At 39.6% G+C, this 11,286-nt stretch overlaps 1 long non-coding RNA gene across 1 annotated transcript; it reads left to right on the plus strand.

Annotated features, from left to right (window-relative positions):
- Nucleotides 1-7,673: 7,673 nt before the first annotated feature.
- LOC107306243 (uncharacterized) lies at nt 7,674-10,474 on the plus strand. The gene is made up of 2 exons (XR_001552049.3): nt 7,674-8,705; nt 9,385-10,474. It is a non-coding gene; the product is annotated as an uncharacterized LOC107306243 (long non-coding RNA).
- Nucleotides 10,475-11,286: the final 812 nt, after the last annotated feature.

Consider the following 11,286-nt stretch of genomic DNA (forward strand, 5'->3'; position numbering starts at 1 on the left):
AATTGTATTTGCAGACCTGGGGTCTTCCAGGCCCAGGTTCCTACTCTGAAGTAAAACACATCTGGCTTGAATATTACTTATACCTGTTACAAACCTCAAACAAGTAACAGATTGACCTAGACTAAATCAGTGCAGGCCATTTTTTATTCATACTGAGACCATATTTTTATGGTCTATATTAAAGTAATTACTTTTTCTGGGTGTGTTTGTGGCACTAGATCTGCTTTGGTGGAAAAAGGAATAAAATATTATGCTTTTGGTGAGGCACTCATGCGATACAAGGAAGGAGAAAGCCACGGACTTGCAAGAAAACCTTTCCAAGACATGACAGTCTGTATTTTACAGAATCACAGGAGTTGGAAGGGTGATCTCAAGATCACTGAGCCCAACTCCCTGCTAAATCAAGTTCCCTACAATAGGTTACACAGGTAGGCACACAGATGGATCTTGAGTGCCCCTACTGAAGGAAACTCCACAACCTCTCTGGACAACCTGTTCCAGTGCACTGTCAGCTCTATTCTATAAAAGTTCTTCTGCATGTTATTATGGAACCTCCTGTGATCATGTTTTAGGCCATTACTTCTTGGTGGTGCATTGCTATGAACCACCCATTTGTTTCCAACCACTGTTTAGGTATTTATAAGTATACCCTTCAGTATTCTTTTCCCTGTGCTAAACAGACTCAGGTTACTCAACCTTTCTTCAAAAGTAAGATGCTCAAGGCCCTTTATCATCTCTGTAGCTTTTTGCTGAACTCCTTTTAGGAGATCCCTGTCTTTTTTTTTTTTTTTTTTTTTTTTTTTTTTTTTTTTAACTGGAAAGCCCAGAAGTAGACACAGTATTCTAAATGTGGCCTGACCACCAGGGCAGAATGGAGAGAGCATGTCATCTCCATTGCCATGCTGGCCACTCTCTTTCTGATATATCCCAGGACACCATTGGCTCTCTTGGCCAAAAGTACACAGTGATGGCTTGTCGCCAGCCTATTGTCTACCCAGGTCCACCTCCTAGCCCCGAAAAGGCAAACTCTCCTTTTGTAGCTCAGAAAAGACAAACTAAGATGTACAATGGCTAAAATAAATTATTTTATGCAAACATATCTAACATAGGCAAAGACTGGTTGTTACAGTTCCTTATTAAAGTAGCAATGTGAATATGACAGTAGTTGTGGTCTATAACTATTATATACAACTATAATTACAATATAATAGTTATAACTATTCATGTACTGAGGGGTTTATTGACCAACACCAATAAAAGATCATGCAATGTGGAAAAAAATTCACATTGAAATTGTAACACTAATCTGGTATTTAAGAAGTTATAGTAATCAAGACAGTTTTTGTCAAAATTTACTGATATTTGGTAATAGCATGCCTGTTTGGATAAGAGGACAGTTAGACAGTTGCTAGCTGATATTTCAGAATCCAAACAGAATGCCAAAAGAAATCTGTATCTGAACACTTAAATAGAGATGTTATTTTCAGAGGTGGTGGGTGTGGTGCCTGTGTTTCTTGGTGGAGACGATTCTGTTCCTCAGAAAAGTGGAAAAATGTCCTGTAGGTGGTTAAATACGCTTTGAGGTATTTAATTTCAATAGTTCTAGTTGAAAATGGATGTTGCAGTGCTGTGGTAATGCAAATCCCAGGGAACTTGAAAAAAATATATATATATCCTTTTCATGACTATATTTTAAGTTACTTTGTTATTCCTCTTAAATCATTTGTACTATTAAAAAACAATATTTATACAGAGCAGAGGTCAATTGGAATGGCTTTTGTTGGCAAGACTATTCAGACAGAAATTGTTTTCTTTTTTTCATCAATCCAGATGAAATGTTCAAAATATTAATCAATTTATATACATGTTGTCTTGTGTACAGCTGACAGGTAAACAGAGGTTAAACTAGATATTTTGTATGAAAGATTATAATGATACAAAGATAATCAGTGATAAATGTGAAATGCTCACCGATGTTGAAGGCTTGCTGTGAACTCCACACAGGACCAATCTCTAGAGAAAGAGATCTTGTCTTAGTGGTAGTCAGCCCTTAAATGAAATCAAGCTCCACCCCTTCTTGTAGCACAGCTGAATTACCTTCACCTGTGCTCCTGCAGCTGACTCATTGCTTGCCTTAGGTGGTTAATAAGAAGTTCAGGCTGTGATCAACAGTTTCTCATGCACCCTGCAGGGTAGTGAACACTTACAGTAAATTTGCCAATAGGTGTCTCACACAGAAAATCATGAGTCCTCTCTTGGAAGGTTCAGGTATAGTCCAGGACCAATATCAGCATTCAACTAATTTGTTAGTGGCCAGGAGTTAGGACAGAATTGTGGGAAAATGGTAAATTGCAGAGGAAATGTAACACAGTGTGGTTTTCATAAGAACTTCTGCTGACTTTAAAAGACAGTAGAGATCTGTGTAGAGCAGTGTGTGCGTTTTGTGACATCACAAAAACCCTGATTCAACACCAGCATACCTTCCTCTTCTTTTCACTATGTCCTTGTAGCCTACCAGCTCCACCACTAGGGGCTTCAGGTGAGTGACTTTTGAGGGAAACAAGACACCCAGCTGGAAAGAAAAGGCCCGCTGCAACAGGATGTGCTCTTGACCTTTTGCGAAGGTTTTTTAAATAAAGTGCCATAACTAAGTGAAGGGTTCGGGGCAAGGTTTTTACAGTCCAGGGAGGTTTTGAAATGGATCCATACAGAAAGGAACTGTTCCTTCTGTCTCCCTTGTCCTTGCTTCTTTCTTGTTCAGTTGTGTCTTGTTTCACTCCAACTGCTCTGGCACCAGCACTCACTGACTGCCCAGCCCGGCTAAGGGGCTACTGGAAAGGCTGTCCCATGGACCCCTATGTCTGGGGCTGCCCCACAGTAGGGCTGTGATATGTCAGCAGTCTTGTGCTACATGAAGGCTGCACAGGGAGTGAATGTGAAAATGATGGGTTTGCTGCTGGAAGGAGCCACATAGGACTTGTTTCCTCTTGCTGCTTCTCCCTCCTCTAAATTACATTTTACTGTACCAATAAGGGTTGAAATTTTTCCTTGGAATCCTTTCCTACTGTGCACATCACCTTCACTAGAAAGACTGAAGATTATCTTAAAGTTGGGGGGGAGGGGGAAGAAAAATATAAACAAACAAAAAAATACAAAAAGAGAGAATAGACAGGAATGTGTCTGCTGCCACAGTGAATAAGGGTATAAATATGATGCAGCTTTGAAATATCCTCAAATATAAGACTCTTCAATGTGCTAATTATCAGCCTGCATTCGTATGTAATACGCAACTCCAGAGTTTTTGCCATTTTTTTCACTTCATGAACCACTCAGCATTTCAAGGGTAGTTTGTCCTTGTGGTAGAAAGACGTAAACAATCTGATACATGATCAGCTATGCAAAGGATGGTAACAATCCTCCTTCCTTTTTCAGAGCTGAGAATACAGCCTAAAAGCCAAATATCTGGTACTAATGTTCCTTGCTGAAGCAGCCCCTCACAGAGTGCAGTTTCAGCAGGGCCGGGGGGGATATGTGATTTCCAGCACTGGCTATTCACTGTTCACCAGGGTCCTGCATGCAGATTTCCAGCTCTGGCCATCAGTCCCTTTGAGGGTTTGGGTGGCTGCTGAAGATGAAGGCAGACGCTCATGCATGTTCCCAAGTTTTGCTCATGAGCCATTTTTGGTTTTGTCAGTCCTCCTGATTTTACTGTGAATCACAGAATAATTTACTTCCTGGTGCTCAGAGATCCAGGAAATGAAGAAAATAGCAGGGTGTACTTTTTTGCAAATAGCTTTGAGACCCAGCCAAGGTTCACAGAAAGGCTCAATGTTTATTATTACTGATTAGTCACTGATTTTAAACAAATCTCATGATATATGGAGGACTCCAGAGGTGGGTTAAGTCTGTGAATCCAAGTCTGGAAGCAATACAATTTTGTTTTCTCATGGTTTTTGGTTTGGTTTGGTTGTACTTCATTTCTGTGTTTAAGAGGGTTGGCTGGGCTCTTCCTCTTTTTTTTTTTTTTTTTTTTTCTTTTTCTTTTTCTTTTTCTTTTTCTTTTTCTTTTTCTTTTTCTTTTTCTTTTTCTTTTTCTTTTCCTTTTTCTTTTTCTTTTTCTTTTTCTTTTTCTTTTTCTTTTTCTTTTTCTTTTTCTTTTCCTTTTTCTTTTCCTTTTCCTTTTCCTTTTTTCTTTTTCTTTTTTTTCTTTTTCTTCTTTTTCTTCCTTCCTTCCTTCCTTCCTTCCTTCCTTCCTTCCTTCCTTCCTTCCTTCCTTCCTTCCTTCCTTCCTTCCTTCCTTCCTTCCTTCCTTCCTTCCTTCCTTCCTTCCTTCCTTCCTTCCTTCCTTCCTTCCTTCCTTCCTTCCTTCCTTCCTTCCTTCCTTCCTTCCTTCCTTCCTTCCTTCCTTCCTTCCTTCCTTCCTTCCTTCCTTCCTTCCTTCCTTCCTTCCTTCCTTCCTTCCTTCCTTCCTTCCTTCCTTCCTTCCTTCCTTCCTTCCTTCCTTCCTTCCTTCCTTCCTTCCTTCCTTCCTTCCTTCCTTCCTTCCTTCCTTCCTTCCTTCCTTCCTTCCTTCCTTCCTTCCTTCCTTTCCCTTCAGCCCGTAATTGAAGTCATCCCACTCTAGGCTGTCTTTTGTTCTTTGTATGAGAAGCTATAATGGAAAATCCACATTTGCCAGCAGTGATCTTATTTTAGTTTTGGAGGCACATTGTGCAGTGGCTTAGTATATGCACTCTTAGCTTTGTGGTTAAGGAACAGCATTGGTGGGAGGCAGATGCCTGGGAAACAAATAGGTTGTGGTGGAACATAGGGCTGGTTGTGAATGAAACTGTTAAATTCTTGACCTTGACTTTTGCATCTTGATCTAACATCTAACAAATGTGGATTTATTCTCCACTGGAATTTCTATGATTGCAATCTACTGAAGAAGAATAATTTAATTGAATGCAATTAATTAAATGCAGGCTCATCTTTTCTTCCTCCTGAACCTGATGTCAAACAGAGATGGCAACCACAACTGTGGAGCTGTCAGGAATCAGGGCAAGACCTATATGCAACCCTACAAAGCTCCACATGCCCAGCAGCTCCCTTCGTGTAGCTGACTCATGGTAAGGTGAATGGCATCACCAACTGGTCAGCGACCGGTCACTCTGTTTATTTTTAAAACTGCTCTTCCTATGTATGTCTGGGTGACACATCCAAGTTGACCAGGCCTCTTCTCTTCCTCCTTGTCCTTTCAAGTTGGGGATTCTGATGTGTGCATAGGTTTACAGAAGAAGCCACTGAAATGAGTCAAAAATTCTTCTGCAGTCTCTGCAGTATCTTGTTCTTCATGGTAGAGTTATAATGTTATAATATCTTGTTGTACATAAACCTTTCTCCCATCTTTACTGTTACTGCTATTGAAGGTAGTGTTTCTCATATGTTGGCATCACAGTACTAAGTGGAGTGCTACAAAATGAAATTAAACAGGTAGACACTGTCAGCAAGAATTTGTTTGTGCAAGATCTGCTAAAATGCTCAGCTCAATATTTCTGAAGATCTGTAGATTATCTGTGTCTCGTGAAACCTTCCAGACAACACTGCAGAGATCAAATAAGTTCTCAACCTTCTTGTTCTGTCTGATCTCTTCTTCTTTTGTCACTGAAGGACTCTGACTTCAATGAACAAAAGAGCAGACCCAGACAGTTTTCTGTCTGGCAGTTCTTGAACTGCTCGTGCAATTTACCTAACTAAGTGGTTTATCCTCATGATAATGTGTTTCAGTGTAGAGACTGAAATGAGAGGACTTGAGGATCATGCTATACATTAAATGCAAGAAAAGGCAAAGCTTTCTTTCTGTGTGTGACAAAGTGCTCCTTGATTACGGGGAGTCTGTGTTAAAAATACATTAAAGAAATCATTTGTCTGTCTGTTGAACATTACAGAATTGTCAAAGTTTTCTGTGGAGTTCTATTACCTTTTTACTGGCAAAACCAAACCAAACCAAAAACCATAAGAAAACAAAATTGTATTGCTTCCAGACTTGGATTCACAGACTTAACCCACCTCTGGTTATTTTAGAGATTCTAAGAGCTAAACAGAATTAGAGCGTGAATTATGTCATGCTGTCAAAAACAGAATATCTCTCCCTATTTTGAAACTGTACCTAAGAACCTGAACCTGCAATGGCTCACAGATCTTTCAGGTATGCTTGGGCTAACATACAAGAATTATGATAAAGAGAAAAGTTAAACATAGCCATCTACCTGTGTGTTAAAGGTACATTTAACTATGTCTATCTATGCTAACCAATAAAAATAGCAGTAGTCACACATTTAATTAACTGTACTAAACAACTGCAACTTCAAAATCAGAATACTTTCTAGCTTGAATGTTATCTGATTTCTTACTCTGAGGTGTTTAAATATAGTTTTGTATCCTCAGATAGAGGCAACCATATCTGAGAACATGATCTTTGTTGAATAGAGTAACACAGAGCAAAGTGACTTCTGTCCTTCATGGACCAGCAAACAAAAGATTCACAGTGCTGAACCCTAGCCCTACCCATCTGGCTTTGCTTTTTTTTTTTTGGGGGGGATGTTCTTGAAAGAATGACATCACACAGCCAGGTGCATTGTTCCAGGGAAGGTTGGCATTGCCCTCATATAAGGGTGGGTCCAGGTTATCTGTCTTTATATAGAAGAATTCTAAGTGGAGTGCTAACTAGGCAGGGGGAGAGATGCTTGGCTACATGGTCAGAAAATCATGTGGAAACATCCACTCTTTAAAAGTCGGTGTTTTCAACATCTTCATCTTTTTCTCTTTCATCCATATAATAGAGATGGGTATTGAAGAATTTCTAATAAATTAGGGCTTCCCAAACTTTCTTCCTGTGTCTTTCTCTATTCACATCTTTCAAATACTAATCCGACTGCATGTTATTGCTGTTACTTATAAAATGTGTAAACAACTAAAGCATTTCCAAACTGACATGCAGTCTGGTCACTGGTGACTGGTGATGTGGAAAGGATGCTGTTCTGATTTTTAAAAACCACGTGTTTAAGCAAATATTCCATGGTAAGTCTCAGTCCTCCACATTTAAAGAACAAGAGATAAGGCTTCAGGTCTAGGAGGAGGTGCCACATCCTTTTTATCTGTTGCTTTTGTGGGATTTCTAATTTGTCCCTGAAACAATTTAGGAAGCTCTGTGAAGCTGCTCAATCTAAAACTGCCTTTTTTTTTTGCTGCCTATGGGTGGTAATGCCATGCTGTTGACAGTGTTATCACCAATGATCAGGTCTTCAATACAAATAGGCTTGCAACTATCCAATTCAGTGAAACAGGGCTGAAATACAATATGTGACAGAGACCTTTTTTTTCTGAAGCACTTGTCTCTTTTCTTAAGAGCAAGGGCACATCCTTGGCTGCCCTTCTGGAATGCAACACTGCACAAGAAGCAGTAATATACAAACGAGTCCTGCAAAAGTAGCTTGTGCAGTCACCTTTCCTGCTAGCACAGAGAAAGCATTTGTGCTGCCTACCTTTCAGCTTTCTGCATGAGGGCCATCTCTGGAAGATGCAGATAGTAGTCAGTATCAGTCTTTTCTGCTGGGGCAGCTCTTTGGAGCCACAGTACAGCAAGAACTGATGAGAAAACATGTCTTATGTGTCCAAAAATGCTTTAGAGGCGACCTTTGGAGTGACGTAAAGGCAAAGTTTGCTACTTTGTCCCCACATTTGGTACTAACACAGTTGCACAGAAACATTCCACTGTCCTTACATATTTATGTTTTCAGATATCCAAGCTAGGCACAAGCTGGAGAGCAGCTTGAACAGCACATGGAGCATGTCCCATTTTCTGCAGCATCAAAACATATAATGGCATTACATCCACAGTATGCAATTCCATCCTGAATAACAAAGGGGCTCATTGTACACTGAAATGGAAGTGATATGGCACAATGAGCAGAGCACCTCTCTACAATTGCTAAGGCAAAAACAGTACTAACTAAGAGTAGGTAAGTGGACCTTGAGGCCTTCCACCATCACTGCTGTGTTTTCAAGTTAGAATAAACTTCCCATATTTGCAGACAAAACACCTGATGAGTGAGCTCAAAAATTTTTTGACTGAAGTCAACAAAGTAGAAATGACTTCTGGGTTAAGATTACCAATTACCCAGCTCTTACTAGCCCGTTAACTACATCAGGCTAGATCTTTTTGATGCCAACTTAAATTATAAAAGAACCAAACTATTTTAAATAAAACATTTATGATGGTCTACCTGCTGAAAATGATCTTGAAACACTGACACAGTTTGGAGTGATTGCAGATTTCTTTCCAGTTTTCTTCCAGGCAGACCTGGCACAGTTTGAACATCCTATGGGTGCATTCTGAATTTTTTATTAGCAAAAGTACTGATTTCATGTAGTACTGTATTTCCTGTGTTCTCTTCAGAGAGTATCTGACTTAAAAATGAGAGTGACCTCTTTCACTTCAAAGGTTTTAGAAGAACACTATGTAACAAAATAAATCTATTTTCTCCTTACTGTGGGCAGTAATAAATAGTGGAACGTTTCCTTGTTTTCAGTTTGATATCTGCATGCTGGAGGTAGTATAACTGATGGTTATCTCTCAAAGAGAAGGACGCTGTCCCTAAGAAAGCGTATGGATTTCTCCAGGGTGTCATAATCAATTCAGCATTTTATGCAACACTATACATATGGTAAGTATTGAGTCTAAATCCAACTCTGGTCCTTCTCAAAATTCTTAATTTTGCAGTTCATAAGAAAGGGCCTTGTGCATAAACTTTTGAGCCACAAACATGCTTTGAGAAACTCTGGTATACCTTGAGCAAAAATAGGAGCCATTATTGATGGCTCTAAGATGAAAAAGTCTGACTGTACCAAAATATTCTTAAAATTCTGTGTGCCCTTCACCAGCAGAGAAGATGAACCTCTAATCATGTTTCAGTACTATCAGTATTTGTAATTACAATATGAATGCTTTATGTCATTCTGGACTCTGATCTTGGGTCATTGAGCCTATCTTTTGTGGAAAAGATAAGGCAGAGAGTAATCACTGTGTATCCTCTTGCCTTGGATGGTGGTAGTTCTCTTGTAAACAGAACTCTCAGCTTTTCTTAGCCAAATAATGCTGTATTCTGAAGCACATGGAGCTTCTTGGAAGATCTCTAACAGTAAAAAACCAACAAGCTGAGGTGGTTGCATCCAATCAAAAGTGGAGTGAAAACAAGATAAAGGCATCAATTCTCCAAGAAACATTAACCTGTGAAAAAATTGTGTTGACCACACAATTTTTGACCCAATTTTCTCTCTCACTGTTTTTTTGTTGTTGTTGTTTGTTTGTTTGTTTGTTTGTTTGTTTTCCTCCCTGAAACATAGGCCAGGAAACGAAGTGGCCTGCTGTCTCTACAATTGCACTGCAGGCCTGTGCCATCCCTTGAGATCATTCTGCAGAGATGCCGAGGGGATGCTCTGAAAGAGGAAATGGGGTTCCTGGCAGACATGAAGGTGCCATCATGCTCCCTGGAAGCAGCAGTCTGATGAGGAGCTCATCGTTTAGCTTGCTAAAAGGGGCCATTGAAACAAATCTGTTCAGTCAATCTGTGTCTTTGAATGTGACACCACTGGCTCCCTTGCGACTGAGAACTTCTGAGTATTATTTGTGCATTCATCTCCAATGAAAAACTGTCAGAAAAGACAAGTGTAGTGCAAGCCTGCATCTGTGCTATTATGCCAGCTGTGTGTGCTTTCCCATGCATTTATGTACTGAAGTTCTTGCAAAAGGTGTAAATACAATGGAAGTCAAAATAATGAACTCTGATTCATCTTGCTTTATCCTGAATGAAACAGAACAAGAATATGCACTTTCTGCTGCCCTCATCTTAAATTATATTTTTTGGTCTTAGGCCTTTATGAGTCTGAAACTTCCACTTAGATTTTCACTGAAGAAATGTTAGGAAATAATGACAGTATTAGCAGCAGTGATAAAACCAAAGGAAATCCAACCAGGGAGCCTGACTAGAAGCTGCGCTTGGTCACAGCAGAGTAACGCAAGACTGTGTTCTCATTCTGTTCTCCCAGTGTGGGTGAAGAGCTCCTTCTCTGCCCAAGGAAGAGGCTGTCTTTCCCCCCAGGCTTTCTGATCAGTAGAGTCCCTACACAATCCTGCAAGCCCAGTGCTGGTAGCACACTGGATATAGTTCTTGATATGAAGTCTTACCAAAGAGACTAGACAGATCAAGTATTTTTGTTTCCTCAGACAGAGGAGAGAAGGCTGTTCTAACTAGTATTTACTAAGAGCAGATGCTAAACATTACCATTTGCATCTGTATTACAGAAAAAGCAACCCCTTCAAAAACTGTGGAAATTTTGTGTGTTTGAAATTTTGTTGTAATCTGAGAAACATTTCAGTATATATATGTTACCTCTATCAAAACAAAATAAAAACTGTATGTTTTGAGAAGACAAATCCTGAGAGGCCTTGAAGCTGTGTTAAACTTACTCCAAGTACTCACAAGTCAAAGAAAACAGTCTAGAGATTTGATATTTTTAAATTGTAAATGTCTAATGATGGCCACAAATTATTTTCCCATTTCTTTTGCTTTTAAATCACAAACTTAAGAGTGGCATTCCTGTAAGCAAACAATAAATTTTCTCCAGGATGGAGGTAACTGGGAGACAGGTAGCTGTTACCGGTGATTTATCACTGTACTGGAAGATTGTATTGAGTGAATTACCATAGAGATTTTACTCTTGATGATGGATTTGCAACTAATGACCAGCGTGCTAGAGCAGAAAGTGCATATGCAGACAACTCTCAACAGGACAGCAGACTGGGAGGCACTGCCACCAGCTGGGGGGACAGGATAGAAACTCAAAACAACCAGGAGAAATGGAAGAAGTAAATTCTGTGAAAAGAAAGGATGGAGTATATTGGCATGCAAGGTGTTATCACAGATTTGGGCTAGGATGGAATAGGTCGGCTGTAACAGAGGTGGCATAGGAGTCATGAAGGATGGGAAGCCAAGCATGAGTCAGCACTGTTGTACTACTGTGAACAAGACTGATGATTTCACAAATTGGCTTATGATACAATATGTGTAGCTACCATTTTACTCCATAAAGCCTTAACTGGGATACTGTGTCCTATTTGCACACGGCACTTCAAAAAATCTGTCACCTAGTTAAAGAGAGGAAATGAAAGAACAGCAAAAATGTTCAGAGCTTTCAAAGATGTGATTTGTAAGAACTAAAAAGTTAAGATTTTTAGTTTCAAATGAG

The sequence above is a fragment of the Coturnix japonica genome, chromosome Z (genome assembly GCF_054131305.1).
Source record: "Coturnix japonica strain WE chromosome Z, WE-NBRP24, whole genome shotgun sequence".
NCBI classification, from domain to species: Eukaryota; Metazoa; Chordata; class Aves; order Galliformes; family Phasianidae; genus Coturnix; species Coturnix japonica.